A 20,460-nucleotide genomic window follows, 5' to 3' on the forward strand; every position below is an offset into this window, starting at 1 on the left:
AACAGGCACGGGTGCTTCTGTATGATTGTGTGAATTTATCGAGTGATTATAGATGTGGAATCTTTCAGGAACTAATTTTAAGTAAAAAAATGTATGTTTTGAACTGATGGGAATCGATGGGTGAGACTGCATACTTAGCTAAAGAACCTAACTGCCTAAACTCCAATGAACAAGGTCACAATAAACATGGTTGCCAGTAGAAGCTACGGGGAGCGAAATTAAAACCATGGTCTGTCATGGTTCTGAAATGCGCCGCTTTTCCATAACCATGTCTGTAATAAAGTGCTTGTGTTAAGAGTGTTCTGCTTGAATAACACGTTTATGTCTTGTGTTTGTCTCATGTGGTATGCAGTGGATATCAGAACTAAAACAGCAAAATAAAAATCTGTCATCCTCATGTTACATAATGTGCTACTAAAGGGTTCTGTTACAGCCTTGTAAATGGAGCATAGGAGGGGCAAGGGCGGGCTCCATGGGGAGAGTAATCTGCAGCCCTCTTTCCTATATCGAAGGGAAATACTACATGGATCTTGTTTGAGTAGTGCACACTGAGTGGCATAATTCCTGTACAACACAGATAAGTCTTGGGTATTGGTGCATGCTCTCTAATGCCAAAACATCTTGTTCTACAGGTAAAATATTCATATATTTAATAGTTTTTTTACAGTTCTCCCAAATAAAATATCCCATTCTAAGTCTTAAACACAAAGACCCCCTCATGGATGCTTCCAAATGTGGGGATTTACAGTTGTGTCTTTCGTGGTGGACCGGCCTGCTTGTCCTCGACTTCATAAACTATTCAGCTGTGCCCTCTCACACGCAATCTACTGTCAGACAAACGTATTATGGCAACACACCCCTCATCACCACTTACTGCTTGCTAAGCTCCATGGTATGCAGGACACACATGTCTGAAAACCTTCTTGGAAGCCACTGGTGCCGCCAATTTGTGTGACTGTGACCTTCTGGACAAACATAGAGAAAAGACTACACTTGAAAAGGGTGTCAGCCATCTTCGAAACATCTCTAATGATTCAAAGTTTCAACATGGGCTCCATATTTAAAAAAAAAAGATTTGTTATGTAGGCCATATAGAGCGGGCATTATGGAAACTCAAGCAAGACTTGCAAAACAGGAAGAAAAGTGTAATACCTTGGTTTAAAAATCATGGACGTAAACATGCTTTTCCTACCCTGTGTGGCAAAACAAATCTCGGTGATAAAATGGAAGGATTCACCATCTTGAACAAAGCCAAAAACGTAACATCAAATTTGAACAGCTGTGGTCCATGCAGGTAACAACAGTGGGGCCAGGTTGTTGTGTTCATGAGTTATCACACTCCTGTCTTTCCTCACAACACTCCCTCTCCCCTGATAGACCCCTCCTTTGCATGATGTCACCAGCTGGAACGTTAACAGCTGGAAGTTCCACAGTGACAGTTGAGTAGTCTTCCAACTGTCACATGTCATTTGCTTATAGTCTTCTACACTGTTAACTCCTGTAAATGGTGTGTTGTTCATAGAACTTAAATAAAAGGTATATGTTAATACTCACTGCTTCCGGACGTCTTCCTAACAATAATGGCGATGAGGTAGCTGGACAACACACCAGAGAACCCACCAAAGAAAAGAATTGCGGAGAAATTAATGTAAGGAAGCAGACCTTCTCAAAAAATATCTACGAAAATCATCTGAACACAGGCAGGAGACAAGCGTAAAAATAAGGCAAGTCATCAGCTTGTGGAGATGAGAGGAAAAGGAAAGAGTTAATCTATTTTAGAGAAGGAGTGAAGAATGTTAAAAGTGAAGGCTGACAGGAGAGAGTAAAGAAAATATAAATACTAAGCAAGTATGGAAAGCGTTAAGGAAGCTAACGGGGTGAAGAGAAATTATCCTATCACCATGGTGAGCTTCAGCGAGCAGAAATTTTGGGGAAGAGTGTTTGAAAAAACTATAGGCTCACAGAAAAGCATCCACAGAGATCAGCGGATTTAAGAAAAAAAAAATAATAAGAGCCTGTCACGTGTGAGAAAAATTCAGGTGTTGGTTGTGAGCTGTGGCGGTTTGGAAAAGTCCTTGAGGTGACGACTGAAATCATGGTACTATGGGAACTTGCAAAGATAGAAAAGTAAGCGGAATAACAAAGAGACAGGTACCTGAAAGTTTTGTGGTGAATTCACATCAGAGCAGGCCTATATAAGTAAAGCAAACTTAACAGGAATTCTCTTCAGGAGTAGTGGTGCAGTGAAACTCGGCGGAGTGACGTCAGACGCATCAGCGCCATATTGAAGGAGGGAATTAACCTGTCTAGTTTTGTTACGCACAGGAAGCGTGCGTCATGCCATGTCAGGAACCAGGAAGTTGAGACTGTTTTAGCGTAAAACGAGTCGGTTAGGAGATTATCATTGCAACAGGATCTCAAGGAGAAATGGACATTCTTTGCTCAACTGGGTGTAAAAGCGAAGCGCATTAGAAACAGGTGAGAGTATTACAAAGCCAGATTCAAGTACAAGTTTAAAACATAGTTCAGTATTACATTATAAGGATCTAAGCTGTTCAGATACATTGGCATTGTAGGAGTAAAAAAAAATAGTTTGTGTGAAAATATAGATTATGGCGTCAGGAAATATTTACAACCTACAGCCACTAGAAGCATTTTTGAAGGGTGCAGGACCACCATTAGTAAAATGGGAGGAATGGAAGGAGTACTTTTGTAACTACATTTCGACATCTGATATGGGTGAAGAACCACTAAAACCAGAGGAGAAAAAAAAGATACTGTTACATTGTTTGGGAGCTGGTGGTTTAAAAGTGTACAATAATATTAAAAAGTTAAGAGAAGGAGGTGAGAGAAATGTTTTCAATGATGCCATAGAGGACTTAGATAATTATTATAAGCCCATGGTGTGTGCTGCTGTACACAGATATAAATTTTACAGAAGAAAACAAGGTAAGGAGGAAAGTATGGAGGACTATGTGTCAGCATTAAAAAATTTAGCGCTTAAATGCAAAAATTGAAAACATGCATGATGACCTCATTAGGGGTCAGATAGTAATGTGTGCTGCCAATCCTAACATACAAGACGCATTATGGGCAAAGGGTGAGAGACCACTTCAACAAGTCATTGAGATCGTAAAGAAAGCAGAATTGACTGGGCGTTGCGCTAAGGAAGTCATCAGTAAAAATAAAAGTAAAACGGATGACGCAAACGTAGTGGCAAAAATTAGCGGAAAGAAAAATAAGGTAACGGAGTATAAATACAAAGAAAGGGAAGGACAAAAATACAAAGGGAAAATGAAAACATCCGAACAATTAAAATGTTACCGTTGTGATAGCAACAAGCATTTAGCAAGCGACTGGAAATGTCCGGCAAGGAATAACAAATGTACAAAGTGTGGACTAATAGGGCATTTTCAAAAAGCTTGTAAACGGAAACAATGGGCGAATGTAAAATATGTAGAGGACAAAGAAGAGGAGGAACAAGAATCTTTGGATGACTCGGATTACATCCTATGTGTATTAAACGTGATGGAAGGAAGTGAAGGTGAGGAAACAGAGAAGGGTAAAAAGAAGGAACCCATGTGCATAGTGGAGATAGGAGTTGTGAACATTGAAATAGTAGCAGACTCCGGTTCACCCTGCACCATAATCAACCGTGATGTGTGGAGAGAAAAATTCAAAAGAAAATTAGGAGGGCACATGGAAAAACCTGATATAACTCTAAAAACTTTCACGGGCGAACCAATTGATCTTATGGGTTTTAGAGAACTAAATTTTACATTTAAGGAAAGAGCAACAAACAGTAAGTTATATGTAGCTGCCACTGGCCCTTCAGTGCTTGGATGGAAAGACCAGGGTAAACTGGGCATCACCCTTAACCCAAACAGCTCAGAACCCTTACTAGTATTACAACAGGACAAGATAGGGGGTAGTGACTTAATTGAAAAATTCCCTAAAGTATTTAATGGCAAAATAGGTAAATTAAGGGGATTCCAGCACAGAATTAAACTTAAGGAAGATGCTGTTTCCTGTCTACACAAGGTAAGACACATTCCTTTGACACTTAGGGAAGAGGTTAGAACAGAAATAAACTTGTTGCTTGAAGCAGAAATAATTGAACCTACAGAATCTTCCGAATGGGTTGCACCACTGGTGGTCGCTAGAAAACCTAATGGAAAAGTGAGATTATGCATGGACTTGCTTGACCTTAATAAAAATATACTAATTGACCAATACCCACTACCAAGAATTAATGAGATGCTATCGCTAACTAAAGGCATGACTGTATTTTCAACCATAGACCTCGCTGCTGCACACCACCAGGTACCTTTGCACCCAGAAAGCAGACACCTCACCACCTTTATCTCACCATTTGGGTGTTTCAGATTCAAAAGGGTACCTTTTGGTTTAGCGTCGACGGCGGCGTTATTCCAATGACTGATGCAAGAAATTTTTAAAGGAGTTAAAATATTACTCATCTTCCAAGATGACATACTGGTAATGGGGAGAGATCAGAGTGACCATGACAAGAGACTGGAACAAGCACTGAAAATCTTGGAAAAATGTGGAATGACAGCAGAGTACAAGAAATGCAGGTTCAGTAACAAAACTGTCACGTACCTGGGTCATGAGATAACCCACGAAGGAATAAAAACAAAAAGAGAATTACTCAGGGCAATTGAGGATGCTCCAGTCCCACAAAACAAGGAAGAACTTAGAGCATTCCTAGGACTGGTGGAGTACTTCTCCAAATGTGTAAGGAACTTTTCAACAAAAACTTACAACATAAGAACTCTTCTAAAGAATAAAACCAAATTTGAATGGACACAATGTTGCGAAGCAAGTTTCAAAGAACTAAAAAAAGAAATCTGTGAGGCTCCTCCCCTGCAGGGGTTCGATACCAATCTGGACTGTGTGCTGACTACAGATGCAAGCGGAAAAGGTATTGGAGCTGTCCTCACCCAAATGGAAAGCAATGGCAAAGAAGTCACCATCGCATTCGCATCTCGCTCTTTAACTAGCACTGAGGAAAAGTACTCAGTTATTGAGCGGGAGGCATTAGCTTGCGTGTGGGTACTGGAACATTTCCGCCAGTACATTTGGGGAAAAAGGGTCATTTTACGTTGCGACCATAAACCTTTAACCAAAGTTCTCACAGTCAAAGGGTTATACAATGCATCTCCGAGATTGGCACGATTATCTATGAGACTGCTGGATTACAATTATGATATACAATACTTACCAGGAGTAAAAAATGTTGTAGTGGATTTCCTAAGTAGGCTACCATAACAAAATGATCAAAAAGGACCTCATGAAGAGGAACTCTGTGTGGCAAGCATAAACGAAGAATTTCCTAGCATACAGAAGGATGAATGGAACAGGGAATATCTAAAGGATGAAACGTTACAAGAAATCAGTAAAATGATTGTAGAGGGATGGCCAAAGAAAAGATATCTTAAAAATGAGTTGCGACCTTTTTGGGAACTACGTAGTGAATTATCCGTGCAGGAGAACATCATCTTAAGACAGGGAAAAGTGATACCACCGGAAAAACTAAGAGAAAGTGTAATCAATCTTTGCCATGAAGGACATCTAGGCATTAATAAAACAAAACAGAGAATACAAAATTTGTATTGGTGGCCAGGGTGTGATATCAAAATTGAAAGAGCGGTAAGGAACTGTATACCTTGTGAGAATTCTGATAAGACACAGGTAACTCTCAAACCACCTCTACAACCATTAAAATGCCCAAACAAGCCATGGGAGAGAGTAGGAATAGATATAATGGGACCCATACAATTTCATGAGGAACAAGTAAACATATTGGTCCTAGTAGATCACTTCTCGAAGTGGCCAGAAATAAAGGTTTGCAGGAGGGTGGATGCAACCGATGTGGTCCGCTTCATGGACGGTGTATTCACGAGAGAAGGAATACGGAAAGCAATAGTAAGTGGTAATGGAAGTCAATTCACTTCAGACATTTTTTAAAAGTTAATTGAGAGAAATGGAATTAGCCACAAAACAACATCTGTTTATCACCCGGCTGGCAATGGAGCCGTGGAACGATTTAATAGGGTAATAAAAGGGACCATTCAATTAGCTAACAAAAATGGACGATGTTGGAGGAAGGAAGTCAACAAAATGATATGGGGATACAGAATAACACTAGGGGAGAATACTCTGGTAAGCCCATTCTAAATGATGAGAGGAAGGACTCCTATTTCCAAGGACAATATTGGATGGCTCAAGACGGCAAGGAGGACAGAATGGTCGGCAGAAACGGTCAGAAAAAGAATTCAAGAGGCACAAAGTATGTGCAAGGAGAAATTTGACAGTAAACATAAGTGCAAAGAAATCAAAATAAAAGAAGGAGACAGAGTGAGAGTCAAAAAAGTGAACACATTGGAAAGGGACAGAATAGGTTCACAGATCCCCTTATAGTAGAAAAAGTATTTTGTAACTCTGCGCTCCTTAGCGATGGAAAAGTCTGGCATGCCTCCCCTATTTCTGTTTGTACAAAACCTGATGTTATTCCAAAGAACACAAATGAGGGTAAACACGTGGAGGAGGAGGAAAATGTCACTGAACTAGATAACTATGGCTGGTTGTGCGAAGAAATTGAGGATTCAGACGGAGGAGATATCATATCCAGGCCAACAAGTAGCAATGCTAGCAGAGAGGGAACTGACCTTGAACTTATAGAGTCCATTGGTGAATACAGAGACCTTAGGTCTTCTGACTCAGAGATGTCACCTGGCTCTAATGACTCTACCACTAAAAGAGAAAAACAGGATGGTGAGAATAGTGATATCATCACTACAGAAGCATGTAGCCCGCAATCTCGGAAGATAGTAAATTGCAAGAACAGGACAATGTTTTGGAGAGAGACATTACGGAAGAAGAAGCAAGCACCAGCAAATGCGGGCGCAAGTTGCTCAAACCTAGCAAGTACAAAGACTTTGTGTGCAACTAGTCAATCTTTGTGTTTTCTTACTGTGCTTCTTTTAGTTATTCCTTCCTCTTTTTTAAAAGTTCCTTAGGAAAGGAGATGTGTTGTGTTCATTAGTTATCACCTCCTGTCTTTCCTCACAACACTCCCTCTCCCCTGCTAGACCCCTCCTTTACATGATGTCACCAGCTGGAACGTTGACAGCTGGAAGTTCCACAGTGACAGCGGAGTAGTCTTCCAACTGTCACATGTCATTTGCTTATAGTCTTCCACACTGTTAACTCCTGTAAATGGTGTGTTGTTCATAGAACTTAAATAAAAGGTATATGTTAATACTCACTGCTTCCGAGCGTCTTCCTACTCAGGTGGGGAGGGATTTTGAGGGACAATGCAGAGGGAAAATTAAATAAATAATTAATTTTCCCTCTGCATTGTCTGTCGCAATCCCCCCCACAGCTGTAACCTGCACGAATCGCTGCTGAATTTTAAATGTTTCCTGGTTAACATGGTCAGCATCTACTTTCAGTGGTGAATATCTTGCAATTACCTCCGCCCAAACGACCAAAGAGCATCTGTTTTGTCTCTCTTACTTTGTGTTTCCATCCTTTACTCAATGTGTCACATTCAGTCACGGCAGTTCTATGCGGCATAGTGCTACTTTGAGTCACGGAGCACTATTCTATCATTGACAGATGTTGTTGCAAGGTAGGGTGTTGACTGTAATTGGCTTGCGATTCTGAAGCTGGACTATCTAATATGGCAGCTGGATTGTCAACATAGGATAGGGCGCCTTTAGAAATGTTTTCAAGTTTCTAAAGGCAACTAAATCTGGCACCAGACCTTTCTGCAGTCATGAACTTCTCACAAAACAGAGATGCTGCCAGCAAGGTAGGAACTCGGTCATCTGTACCTAATCGTAAAAAAACAAGCAGCAACGGGGAGAGGGGCGGGGCAATGGGGTCCGGGGGGGGGGGGGGCGACCGTAGGGAGGCCTGCCCCGCCCGGGGGAATTTGGGGCCGGGGAGAGGGGGGGGTAGAGATGGCGCCGCACGGGGACGGGGTTTTGGGTGTGTTGGTAGCTTTTGGGCTGGGGGGCGGGGCTGGGTTGGGCTTCTTTTTGGGCGGGGCGGTAGTATCCGCCCGGCCACGCGGCAGAGACACCATTTTAAGTGAGGTGTCTCGGCCGCCGGGCGGGGGGTGGCGGGTGGACAATTTTTTGGACAATCTCCTCAAGTCTCCATGGTTGCTAGCGGCACGAGCGGAGGGCCTGCAGCGGAGGGGACTTCACGATGGTGTGTGTGTGATGGGACTTTGCGGGCTTTCCGATGGGACATTTCAGGCTGGTGAGGAGACTTTCACGGCGCGGGACACATCGCTGGACGTGGGAGGAGCTCGGGAGAGCAGCATGCGGCTCCACGCGACCGAGTGGATGGGCCTGTTCTGGCTAGTGCGGGCGGTCAGGCTCCCACGTGGGACTAGGTGAGTCCCTTCTGCCCCCTACCCGAAGGGTCCATACGGCCGCCGGGGTGCTACGTGGGGGCAGGGGGGGGTAAAGACGGAGGCGAGTGATCAAACAGAATGACAGAGAAAGACGAGAGAGGGGGAAACAGGCAGCGAGGAGAGAGGGGTTTGAGCATATCGGAACTAAGAGCCAGCAACAAGCACAGCGAAGACCCAAAAGGGAAAGGAAGAGGGGATTGAACCGAGAGAGGCGGGGAACACGTTGAGCAGATAGAGAGATAATGCTCACAGAGCGGTGACGGGCGCCACACGGCGAACTGAGAGGGAGGCACGTTTCAGGATTCTTGACAAGTGAGGCACAGAACGTGATCAAGTGTGCTCGGGAAGCGAGCGCATTCCGCAGTTAGATCACGAGGAGACAGCACACAGATCACAGGGAGAGACCAGATAGATCACGAGGGGAGAGCACACAGATCACGGGGAGAGCGCGGCTAGATAACGGAGAGAGAGCAGAGCAAGCGCTCGGCGTGGACGATGAAGAGAGAAGGGTGAATATACCCAGGGAAGAGTGAGCAGAGAGAGACAGGCTTATACAAAGCGAGAAGGGGGAAATCCGCATGAATATGCACGTGGGAGAGTGAGCACAGAGAGAGGTTAATCGACAGAGAGGAGGGGTATAAGAGATGATTTTAAACAGAGAGAAATGAGTACAGAGAGAGGTTCATCGACAGGGAGAAGGGGTATAGGGGATGATTTCACACAGGGAGAACTGAGCACAGAGAGAGGTTCACCTACAGAGGAGGGGTATAGGAGATGATTTTACACAGGAAGAACTGAGCACAGGGTGAGGTTCATCGACAATAAGGAGGGGTATAGGAGATGATTTTACACAGGGACTACTGAGCACAGAGAGCGGTTCGACAGGGAGGAGGGGTATAGAAGATGATTTTACACCAGGGAGAACTGATCACAGAGAGAGGTTCATCTACAGAGGAGGGGTATAGGAGATGATTTTACACAGGAAGAACTGAGCACAGAGAGAGGTTCATCGACAGAGAGGAGGGGTTTAGGAGATGATTTTGCTCAGCATTTCATTCATTTCATGTTCCTGCAGTATTGTTAGTATAACATATCTCCATATTGTCGCGGTATGTCAACATTTGTGACCGCTTTAGTAAGATGTGTGCAATAAAGTCTCGAGCTATTTGAACGTTTGCCATATGCCGTTGAAGCATTGCCTTTAATTTAAATCCGTGGAAACCAGTGTGTCACAAAGATGATGGGGCCCCATGGATTAAGGGACAAAGGTATTCTCCAAACTAGGTTTGATCGGGAATACTCTGTAGAAAATATATGTGAAGGCATTTGGAGTGTGAGGGGTCATATCACAAACAACTTAATTCCCCGTTCAGATGTTCTCTCATGGTGAAGTTACGATTGGGATTTATGTTTCGGATAGTTAGGCCGGTGGCTTCGTACACAGTGCGCCCCCCCCATCCCATCGCAGACGTTGGTCACTGCCTTATAGGGCCAAGTATTGTATTGTGAGTACTTTTAAATAGCGCTTCCTACCCTGACGAGGTGCCGAAGCGCTTTTCAGTGGGGTAGCTTGCTACTCCGGAACCTATAAGGGATTCATATAGTGATATGTGAAAGTTATTTGCGGGGGTCCAGCCTGTTTTAGCGCGGGGGCCAGCGGCGACCTAATTGAAAGGCGGCTCGTGGTACATTTGGTGCTACACGGTTTTCTATAGAGCAAGGCGGAGTAGCACTTTGCGCCTCCGTGCAGTGAAGTATGTTGAATCTGGGCCCAGGTTACTGTTCTTGCATTCTGTGTTCGAATCCCACGCTTTAAAATATATACATACTTTTCTTTACGGTGGACTTATTGCTGATCTTTTCTATGCGAAGGGGCATTGCGGAGTACCACAATGATGTCTTCTGTAGAACCCTTTTTATTTGTAGGACACAAGGAGGCAAGCGCATAGAGTTTATAAATGTGATATTTTGCGTGGGTAAGAGGTACGTTCTTCCATTTTAGTAGTATGAAGGAGGCAAGCTTATAAAATTTACAAAAGTGACATTTTCACAGTTGACGTCCTGGAGTGGAAACCCTTACCAAATATCTGCAGATGCACTGGTGAATACGGCGGACAAAATTACCGTTTAATGGGCCGCAGGCGTTTCCGGTCGCGCGGGGGTGAGATGTACAGTCGCGCGTGGGTGAGGTGTACGTTCTTTGCAGTGGGCTTTTTCCTGGCGGACAGGCTCTGGGGGTGAGGCACTGTGTGGAGGACTTCTTTCTGGGCGCCAGAGAGGAAGCACGGTCCCATGTCGGTGGTCGTCTCCGTAATGAGCTCGACTCCATGGCCAGGGAGCACGCCCGCCGAGGACAGGGGGGGTCGCAACGAGGTCGCAGTCGCGCGTGAGGGAGGGGTACGTTGTGCAGTGGGTTTTTTCCTGGCGGACAGGCTCTGGGGGTGACGCACTGTGTGGAGGACTTCTTTCGGGGTGCCAGAGAGGAAGCACGGTCCCATGTCAGTGTGGTCATCTCCGTGGTGAGCTCGACTCCATGGCCAGGGAGCACACCCGCCGGAGGACTGGGGGTCTGACGCCGAACGGGTGCGGCAGGGGTTTCTTCCTGGCGGACGGGCGCAGGTGTGGGACACGCATCCGGAGGGCTTCTCTCTGGTGGGACGGCCGGCTCGGCGGGCTGCCTGCAGGCGCTGAGCGGCTTCTCAGGCCTGGTGTTGACAGGGGTGGGCCTCTGCGCCAGAGAGGGGGCACGGCCCCGTGTTAGTGCGGCATACCTGTTAGGGAGCTCGATTCCGTGGCCAGGAAGCACGCCCCGGGGGTGACGTCGACTGGGGGCATGGCCCTATACGGTTAGTGACGGAGGGCATGGCCCTATGCATGGGTGTCGGAGGGCATGGCCCTACGCATTGGAGACGAAGGGCATGGCCCTAAACATTGGTGACGGAGGGCATGGCCCGGTACGTTGGTGACGGAGGGCATGGCCCTATACATTGGTGACGAAGGGCATGGCCCTATACATTGGTGACGGAGGGCATGGGCCTATACATTGGTGACGGAGGGCATGGCCCTATACATTGGTGACGGAGGGCATGGCCCTATACGTGGTGACGGAGGGCATGGCCCTGTCGTGGTGTCGGAGGGCATGGCCCTATACATTGGGACGGAGGGCATGGCATTGTGGTTGGGGGGAGGACCTGCCGGCGGTTTGAACGCGTGGATAGGAGCACAGGGTTTGAGGGGGGTCCGCGGCAGACATATCATTAGGGGGTGGTCCTGCCGAATGGGGCAGGTGGCGCGTCCCGGGTTTAGGGAGGGGGAGTCCTAGGGGGGGGTCGAGGACCGTTAGCACGTCCCTCGAGTGGCGGTTCTTCCTAATATATGGGGGAAGAGAGGAGAACTGTTTGGAGTATCGGGGGGTAGGTCTAGCACAATAAAGTATTTAGCCAGGTGGAGAGGCAAATTGACGTTATGCTAATTGTTAATGTTTGTGGATTGTGGGAATCAGTTAGGGGAGGGGGTGGGGGTGAGGCAGGAAATTACATATTTGTGAGGTTTAGATTGTGCGGCGCAGGCCGAGGATGTTATTGTGTAGGATGCACCTGCTTCCAATAAAGCGGCCTTTATCACACTTACATTGAGTCTCGGGTCGGTGCTTTCTCCCCCCCCCCTTTCCCCAATGGGCCCCAATGGGGTCCTGGGGGGGGGGGGCGACCGTAGGGAGGCCTGCCCCGCCCGGGGGAATTTGGGGCCGGGGAGAGGGGGGGTAGAGATGGCGCCGCACGGGGACGGGGTTTTGGGTGTGTTGGTAGCTTTTGGGCTGGGGGGCGGGGCTGGGTTGGGCTTCTTTTTGGGCGGGGCGGTAGTATCCGCCCGGCCACGCGGCAGAGACACCATTTTAAGTGAGGTGTCTCGGCCGCCGGGCGGGGGGTGGCGGGTGGACAATTTTTTTCCCTCCCTCCCTCCCTGGGCCATGATTCGGGGGGGGGTGCCCACGGTCAGGCACTACTCTTTACGGGGGATTTTCCTTTGCGGGGGAGTTGGGGGAAATGGGGATTTTGGGCAGGTTTTGTTGGAGGCTGGTGCAAGAAGGGGTTTGAACGGGGTGATGAGTTTGGTGGACGTCACATCTTGGTGTCCTTAGGCTCAATCCTTTTTTGGTATGAATAGAAGCAGAAGAGTTCTTGCTTTGTGGATAATTGCTCTTTATTTGTATAGATGAAAACGTAGACAGCCGACATGTGCTTCGCCTCTGTGGCGAATTGCGCCAGGGCTTTTCAAGGCTATTGACAATGTTTTGGATTCTGTGCAAAAAGGGGGTTTTTGGATTGGGTGGGGGGTTTTCGCATGTCGCTGGAGCAGGTGTGGGGTGCATTCTGTATGTAGGGGTGGTTCTTCCTAATATATGGGGGAAGAGAGGAGAACTGTTTGGAGTATCGGGGGGTAGGTCTAGCACAATAAAGTATTTAGCCAGGTGGAGAGGCAAATTGACGTTATGCTAATTGTTAATGTTTGTGGATTGTGGGAATCAGTTAGGGGAGGGGGTGGGGGTGAGGCAGGAAATTACATATTTGTGAGGTTTAGATTGTGCGGCGCAGGCCGAGGATGTTATTGTGTAGGATGCACCTGCTTCCAATAAAGCGGCCTTTATCACACTTACATTGAGTCTCGGGTCGGTGCTTTCTCCCCCCCCCTTTCCCCAATGGGCCCCAAAGAGCAATGCAGGCGGAGTTGGTACAGTCAAGCTGCGACCTGGGAGGGATGGTGGGGGCGGGCAAGCAGTGATGGAGTAGAGGTGGTGGAGACAGGCAAGCATCAACAGGGGTGGAAGGAAGCAACAAAGAAGGCAAAGCAAAACAAGTTTCTACAAACATGAGCAGGAAACAAAGAACAAAATAGTGCTGAAAAACACGAACAGATAAGCAGCAAAGTGTAAGGCTGCAAGGAATTGGACGGTGCTCCTTGTGAGGAAACAAAACACAAAAAGGAGAGACAAAGAGCAAATATTAACCACTAGCAGGCAAGCCTTTTTAAAGGATGTAATGACAAGTTTTGGACAAATTTGGTTTTCTGTTTGACAAATGGGACTTGATAGGTCTGTCAAGGGTGGGGGATCTGTGAAGACGAGTCATGTGTTTCCTTTCACAGAGCAACAAGGGAAGTAGAAGTTGGCCCTCACTGAGACCTTCCGATATTTTCAGATTAGGAATGCCCTTCGGATGGCAATTCCCAGGTGGACTGATCTCTCGAGGTCCTCTCCACTTGAGGATCGGTTGTTAGATGAGTACATGCCAAGCAGGCAGTCTCGCTCACCTACCGGTAACTCCCCTGACCCCCTGGCCAACCTGCAAATAAGTTGGGATTGGGATATCAGTGATTTGGAATAGGGAGAGCGGGCCGGAAACCCTGGCCTCCTCTAGGGAGGTGGCCATAAGCTCCAGATTTCGACTGGTGCAACTGAAAATACTTAATCGCAGCAATTATGCATGTACTACCCCGGTTTAAATGGGCAAATTAGATCAAACTTGGTGTCCTAGGGGATGGGGTCAGGAAGGCTCGTTCTTCCACATGCTGTGGAGTTGCCCTGCACTTCAACACTATGGGGGGAGGGTACTGACCTGCCTCAATGAAGTGGTGGGAAGTGATATGGCATTGTCAGCCAAATGGTGCCTTCTGAACATGTGGGCTGAAACAGACCTCAATCGTATGGACCAACTCTGGTTCATCTTGGGAATAAGGGTGACCAACCGGAATATAGCTTGCACGTGGAGATCCAAATTGAGCCCAAGTTTGAGGGACTGGAAGAAAGACATGGACTGGCGCATGCTAGCTGAGATGGGGGTATATGTGGGAAGAGGATGCCCAAATAAATGGACTAAAATATGGGGTAAGTGGAATGCGTATAGGAGAAAAATCTGTGAACCCCTAGATAGTACTGATGATTGTGCAGCTGTAGATTTGACCACCAAACTGTGGAATGCTGCTGCAATGGTCCAATGTTGTAATGTAGCTTTCCTTCAGAGTCTTTGTCAATGGCTGCTGCTGTTTTTCTTTACTGTTCAGTAATGTCTTATGTCACCGCAGTTTATTTTGTTTAGCTGTTCAATAGAAAGTTATTTCATTTAAACTTGTTTTTCTGCTTTCTTTTACAATAGTAGAGCCTAAAAAAGGTAAAATCCCTTGCTTTTAGATTTTTAACAGTGGGTGTGGATGAATCAGGGATCTACTTTATTGTGAATGGTCTCTGATGTTTTTGTGGTTTAGAGCTCTGTTGCAGACAGCACTCTGACCAATACCTTAACAAATACGGAGTATGGGATTTCTGGCTACCCCGTGTTCTTGATTGGATTGCTTTCTTGTCTAATTCAGTTCCCTTCTTTTCCCTTTCCTTGCATTTGACCCACCACTAGGACATGTAGATTTTATCCTGCTTTTTGTTTGGTTGATTTATGCAACTGTTGATGACAGGAACTATTTTTCCATTGTGTGGCATTGTTGATTTAGCAATCTGTGTGATTACATGTCCTCCTCTATTTGCAGGCTGTCACTCTCTCCACATGCATTTTTCCCAATTTCCAAACCCCACCCATCTCTCTCTCTCCACACCCAGATTATCTTCAGTTCCTGTACACTTGAGTGCTTCATTAGCCTTCCCCCTTCACCAATAGCGAGCACTCCTGCAGCATGGTATTTTTGTCTCTCTCCACCTCATCTCTCTAGCTTTGTCTGCAGCACGCTATTCTTGGCAATGTTGAGGCATGTACATATACACCAGAATTGTCAAAGCCAATAAGAGCGATCGGACATCTTCAAATTTTATTTTTAGGATGAGCCTTGGTAGCGTGCATGCGCTGTCTCTTGACATGCTGTATCTACTCTGGGGGCGAAGACCACGCCCACCGCTTTCTATTAGTTCCTTCTTGTGCCTTTATACATTTGTTTAATTTCATTGGAGAAACATTGCTCTTTGTCCCGCCTTTGGGTGTTGTTTTTCATTTTCGTGGGGACTGCCCCTGTAACTCTTTAATTCATTTATTGTTTGTTAGGCACATTCTTTTTTAATTGAATCGGTCCTGCGCCGTTTCTTGCTTGCCTGCAGCTGCTCTCACGCCAATCCTGACACCCACACCGTTTACTGCGAGCCTCAGGTCTGCCCGGTCAGTGGTGTGAAGTTAAGCACTACTCTCAAAGAATTTAAGAATAATGCATATCTTTGCCTCCTGATTAAAAAGCTAATGACGTGGGTTTGTTGTGCAAACCCACTGGTCTCTATCGGAAAACATAAACAAACTGTTGTTTTTTACCTTTAATATTTTTTGCCTCTTCTGCCTAAGCTCTCATGTGCGGTGTGGTAGGGACCATACAGGTTCAACATGGCTGCGCTTTATTTTTAAACACTTTATTTGATAAGTGCCTGCAGCCCAGGTGCTTATTGCCACCTGGGCTGCAGGCATGGGAGGTGTGCGGGGAGAACGGGGCAGCTTTATCAGTGTACACTGGTCAAGCTGGGACGCGCTGTTCTCCTCCCCTCACGTTGCCTGTGTCTGCTCATACACAGTCCCCGCAGCTGCATGCACTCCTAGAGGCTGGCCAGCAGTTACTTCTTGCTTGTTTACTATATGTATATTAGTCATTACCAATTCCATTACGGCCGTCCTATCAGGCTTAATTAGGCTCTGTTTTTACGGTAGGTGGAGAGTGAAGACAGGAAGCAGAAGCGTAGCTACAGAAGTGTGACAGAGTGCCGTCTACACTGGCACATGCGCGTAGGTTGTATTTACCAGAATCTGTATACACGGGGAATGTTCCTGATAATTTGTGCTGTGAGCTGTTCTGCACCTAGTTGACAACCTGTAGGGGGGATGAAGATTCGGACACTTGCACTGTAGCTAAACTTGCAAAGAAGCATGCAGACTTCCAACCAGCCAGTTGTATTGGCTGAGAAACATTTATTTTAATTTTTTGTTTCGCTGTGGTGTAATGCAAGGCCGGACAGGCTGTAGCGGGCACCGGGCGTTTCCCCGGCAGGCCGGCAGGTTGGGGGCCGGTGTTGGGGCCCTGAGGGGGCCATTTTTGTTACCGGAGTCTGCAATATAGGGCTAAACCGGCCCTAGCAAACAGCTCGCCCCTCCCCCCGGGGGGTGGGGGGCGGCCGCGCTGTTTGCCAGGGCCGGTTTCGGTTCCGAGTCCGGCCCTGGTGTTGTGGCAGCTACATATTTATGAAGGAATGCATTGTTGATGCAAAAACACCTTAAACGATTTGGTGAGGAAAGGAACCCAAAACACTAAGTACGATGGCTCTTTTATTGTACTGCCCTTTGCAATTTATATGAACAATACCTTGGTGTTCGATTGCGACATTTGCACAATGTTTTGTACTTTTTAAAATAAATGATCTGAACAAACAAGTGGATGTTATGATGTTAGCATACTAGTAGTTGGGAGTGGTTGGAGCTAAGGGGCCAGAGGAAGAGGAGGAGCGGACACAGGAAGAGGGCAGTTAGAATAGGGACAGGGAAGGCAACAGAAGCATGCAATAAAGCTCCAGTAGACTAAGACTCTGAGTCTGTGTTTTCTTTGTAGCACGATGCTACAACTGGCGACGAGGGTGGGATCGGCATGTCCAGTGCCCCAGAACCCTATCAAGAGCACCCTGTCCTGTGCAGTATCTAAGGAAGAAGAACGCTGCTGTGTGGAGCCGTGCTGCCGTCTAAAGAAGAAAGGCCAGCAGTGAGTGACCCTCTCCCCAGAGCCAGGGGATTGCCAGAGGTCTGAAGGGACTGAAAAACGAGCGCCAGAGCGTCGGCAGGAAAGAAACGCTTCATTGCGCCAAAAACGGGACCCACGCTTGATGCGTGTAATTTGGCGTGTCCCAAGTGAAACAGAGGTCGGGAGCCCACCCCGACTCTGCTCTGCACCCCACAGTGAAGAAGAGGTACCCAAGGTACAAGGAAGTGCCCTTGGAGGATCCGCTGGCAGGCGCCAATGAACGCAATGTAAGCTGAGCTCAGAACGGAGCTCGAAGAATCCCGGCATCGGAAAACCTCACGCCCGATGCGTGAGGTTTGGCATGCTGTCGGCGTAAGTGAGAGCGGGAACTGTAACAATGAGCTGGGAGCCCACCCCAAGCTCACCTGAGGACTGCTGTGGCCTGCTGTGGCCGAAAGAGAGTGCCTCCTGGTGTGGACTGCCCCTGCGAAGGTCCACTGTCAAGCGCTGCTGAGCGTGGTAAATCTGGAGCCCGGCGTCGGAAAAACCTCACTCCGAATGCGTGGGTTTTGGCACGCCGCCGTCGAAGGACCCTGCAAAGTGAGGCGGGAGCCCACCCCAACCTCACCTGACTGCAGTGGTGACCAGAGGGAGCTAGATCTGGAGGGTGCTGCTCCTGAAGACGACTGCCGGTGAGTCCTGGGTGAAGAAAAAGGGCTGAATGCAGTGAAAGAAAGTAGTGCCTGCAGACAACTACGGCGGCCATCTTTGAGTCAGGCAGGCTCTAAGGACATACCCTGTGTGGTCCATAGGCGGCCATCTTGAAGTCAGGCAACCACAAGAAATCATCAAGCATTGGCAAAAGTGAACAAGCATTGGCAAAAGTGAACTAGCATTGGCAAGAACAAAGAAACAAACATTGGTAAAAGGAAGTCAACAAGCACTGATAACCGTAAGGTAGATGCAAGTAAACGAACATTGATACCTGCAAATAAACAAGCAGTGATACATGCAAATCAACAAGCATTGACACATGCAAATCAACAAACATTGGACAAACGGAAACAAGCACTGGCAAGAGCAAATAAATAAGCACTGGCGAAGGGCATGCCAGCATTGGTACATGCAAAGAAACGAGCATTGGTACATGCAAATAGACAAACATTGATACATGCAAATCAACAACCATTGGACAAACGGAAACAAATATTGGCGAAGAGTAAATAAGCATTGGTACATGCAAAGACAAGTATTGGCGAAGAGTAAACAAGCATTGGTACATGCAAAGAAACAAGCATTGATCCATGCAAAGAAGTAAGCGTGGATAACGGCGTGTGGACAACAATGAACAAGTCTTGGCGACCAAACAGAATAAGCACATGCTAACACGAGAGTGAATCAACTAACAAGCAAGAACAACCACGAGAGTGACTTAACAAACAAGCATTGACAAACAAAGGTCAGCACGGGTGGAAACGCGAACAGTGAGAAACGCAAGCGAATGCGCAGTGGCGAATGTAATGCAGTAACGCGTGTCCATAAAATAAAAGAAGCGACAAGCAAACATAAACAAAGACGACGCACAAATAATTACAACGGAACCAGCAACGAGCACAAGCCAATGCAAGTGTGGAGTAGCCGGTGAACACACACAACAAGCAAGTGAAACCCAACATTGTCACTAACCATGGATAAATTCAAGGGTGCAATGTTGACCAAACACGAGTGCACTGAAAAAAGAACTGACAATCAAGCTCAAGCTAAAACACAAGCAGAAGCAACTGAAACCCGAAGAAAAGTGTACAGCATAATGCCCCGCGTCTACGACAGATCAGAACCTTCTTCTCTCATGGCGGGAGGAGACGTAGCTCAATGTTTCAATCCACACCTTGAAGTATCGCCCCCAGCGGCGCGGATTGACGATTGGATCCAGGGCCTCAAACGGCACTGGTGGCTGGAAGCATTGGACAATTTCTTGAAAGCCAACGGTGAGCAAAGAGAAGGAAAATGTCTGGTGCTACTTCTCCATCTGGTGGGTCCCGGGGGCCGATGCCCAATTAGAACATTTTCCAAAGAAGAAGCGGACATCTATGACAGACTCCAAGAGGAGCTCTGTGCCCATCTCAATGCACAGGCAGAGGTGGATCATAATCGCATGGTCTTCAACACAGCACGGCAGGAACCAGGCGAACCATTGCCGCATTTCATCACTCGGTTGCAAAGTCTGGTACAAGGCTGCCATTTCAACACGTTTACAAATGAGGATGCTGTTCGGCTCCGAATAATTGAAGGCTGTAAAAACCCCGAAACAAGGCACAAAATACTGAGAGGGCATTGGTCGCTAAAGGAAATTATCAAGAAAGCCGAAATTGGAATGCAAGTCCAAACAAGAGACAAATTGAGGGATGTGCATCTGAGTACAAAACTTCGAGATACCTGGGAAGAGAGAACCCAGAAATCCAACAAACACAAAAGGAGAGAGAGAGAAGGCAGACCAGCGAAAAGACAGAAAAGACAGAAAAGACAGCGGGGGAGACACGGTGACAAGGAAAGTGACAAGGAATACTCAGAGTCAGATTACTCAGCGTCCGACCACTCAGAAACAATCAAAGATTACTCAGAGTCAACCATCCAAAGAACAACTCCCCGGAATTATTCATCCCCCAGGAGTCCCTCAAGAAGTCAGTCAAAGCATAACACACGCTACTCTGATAAAGAGGGAGCGTCCAGTGGGACAGATTGCACTCCTGGACAAAATGGCATTCTGCACAACCAGTGGGGGAGAAAGACAAACCATAGAAGAAGGGGCTGCAGTGGTCAACACAGGAAATCGACGCCGGAACATCAATCGCCAAGGAGTGAAGATGAGTCCGAGGAAACAGCTGGCAGGAGAACACACCACCAACAGATCAGAGATACTAGAACACCAAACAATTGGGAAGGAGAACCAGATCACACAAGACGGACTGGTCCCTCACAACAACAACAAGCAAGAAAAGATCCATGCATTCATGGGCCCCAAAGCATCCATGGGCCCCGCGACAACGAAGAAACAGAGCATAGATGGGTAACATCAGGCGAGAAGGACGAAGAGGCAAAAGCTTGGGATCAAGCACAAGGAACAAGCACGGAATCTTCAAACAATCTCCCAAATGAGACAACATTGAAGATGTTCCAACAAAGACACACGGAGAAGCTTTTCAAAGACAATTCCGAGGTGGAAAGCAGCTCGTCACGGACTACCCGGTTCCGAAGGCCACCTGGTAAGACATTCCCAAAGGAACACTCACAGAGGGAACTGACGGAGC

General features: G+C 46.9%; 1 long non-coding RNA gene across 1 annotated transcript in view; it reads left to right on the top strand.

The window, feature by feature from the left end:
* Positions 1-1,494: 1,494 nt before the first annotated feature.
* LOC144781122 (uncharacterized) overlaps positions 1,495-20,460 on the top strand; it is a 42,997-nt gene continuing 24,031 nt past the window's right edge. The window contains exon 1 of the long non-coding RNA XR_013600883.1: positions 1,495-2,478. This is a non-coding gene — a long non-coding RNA (uncharacterized LOC144781122). The remainder of the gene's footprint in view (positions 2,479-20,460) is intronic.

This window comes from Lissotriton helveticus, chromosome 9, assembly GCF_964261635.1.
Source record: "Lissotriton helveticus chromosome 9, aLisHel1.1, whole genome shotgun sequence".
Classification (NCBI taxonomy): Eukaryota; Metazoa; Chordata; class Amphibia; order Caudata; family Salamandridae; genus Lissotriton; species Lissotriton helveticus.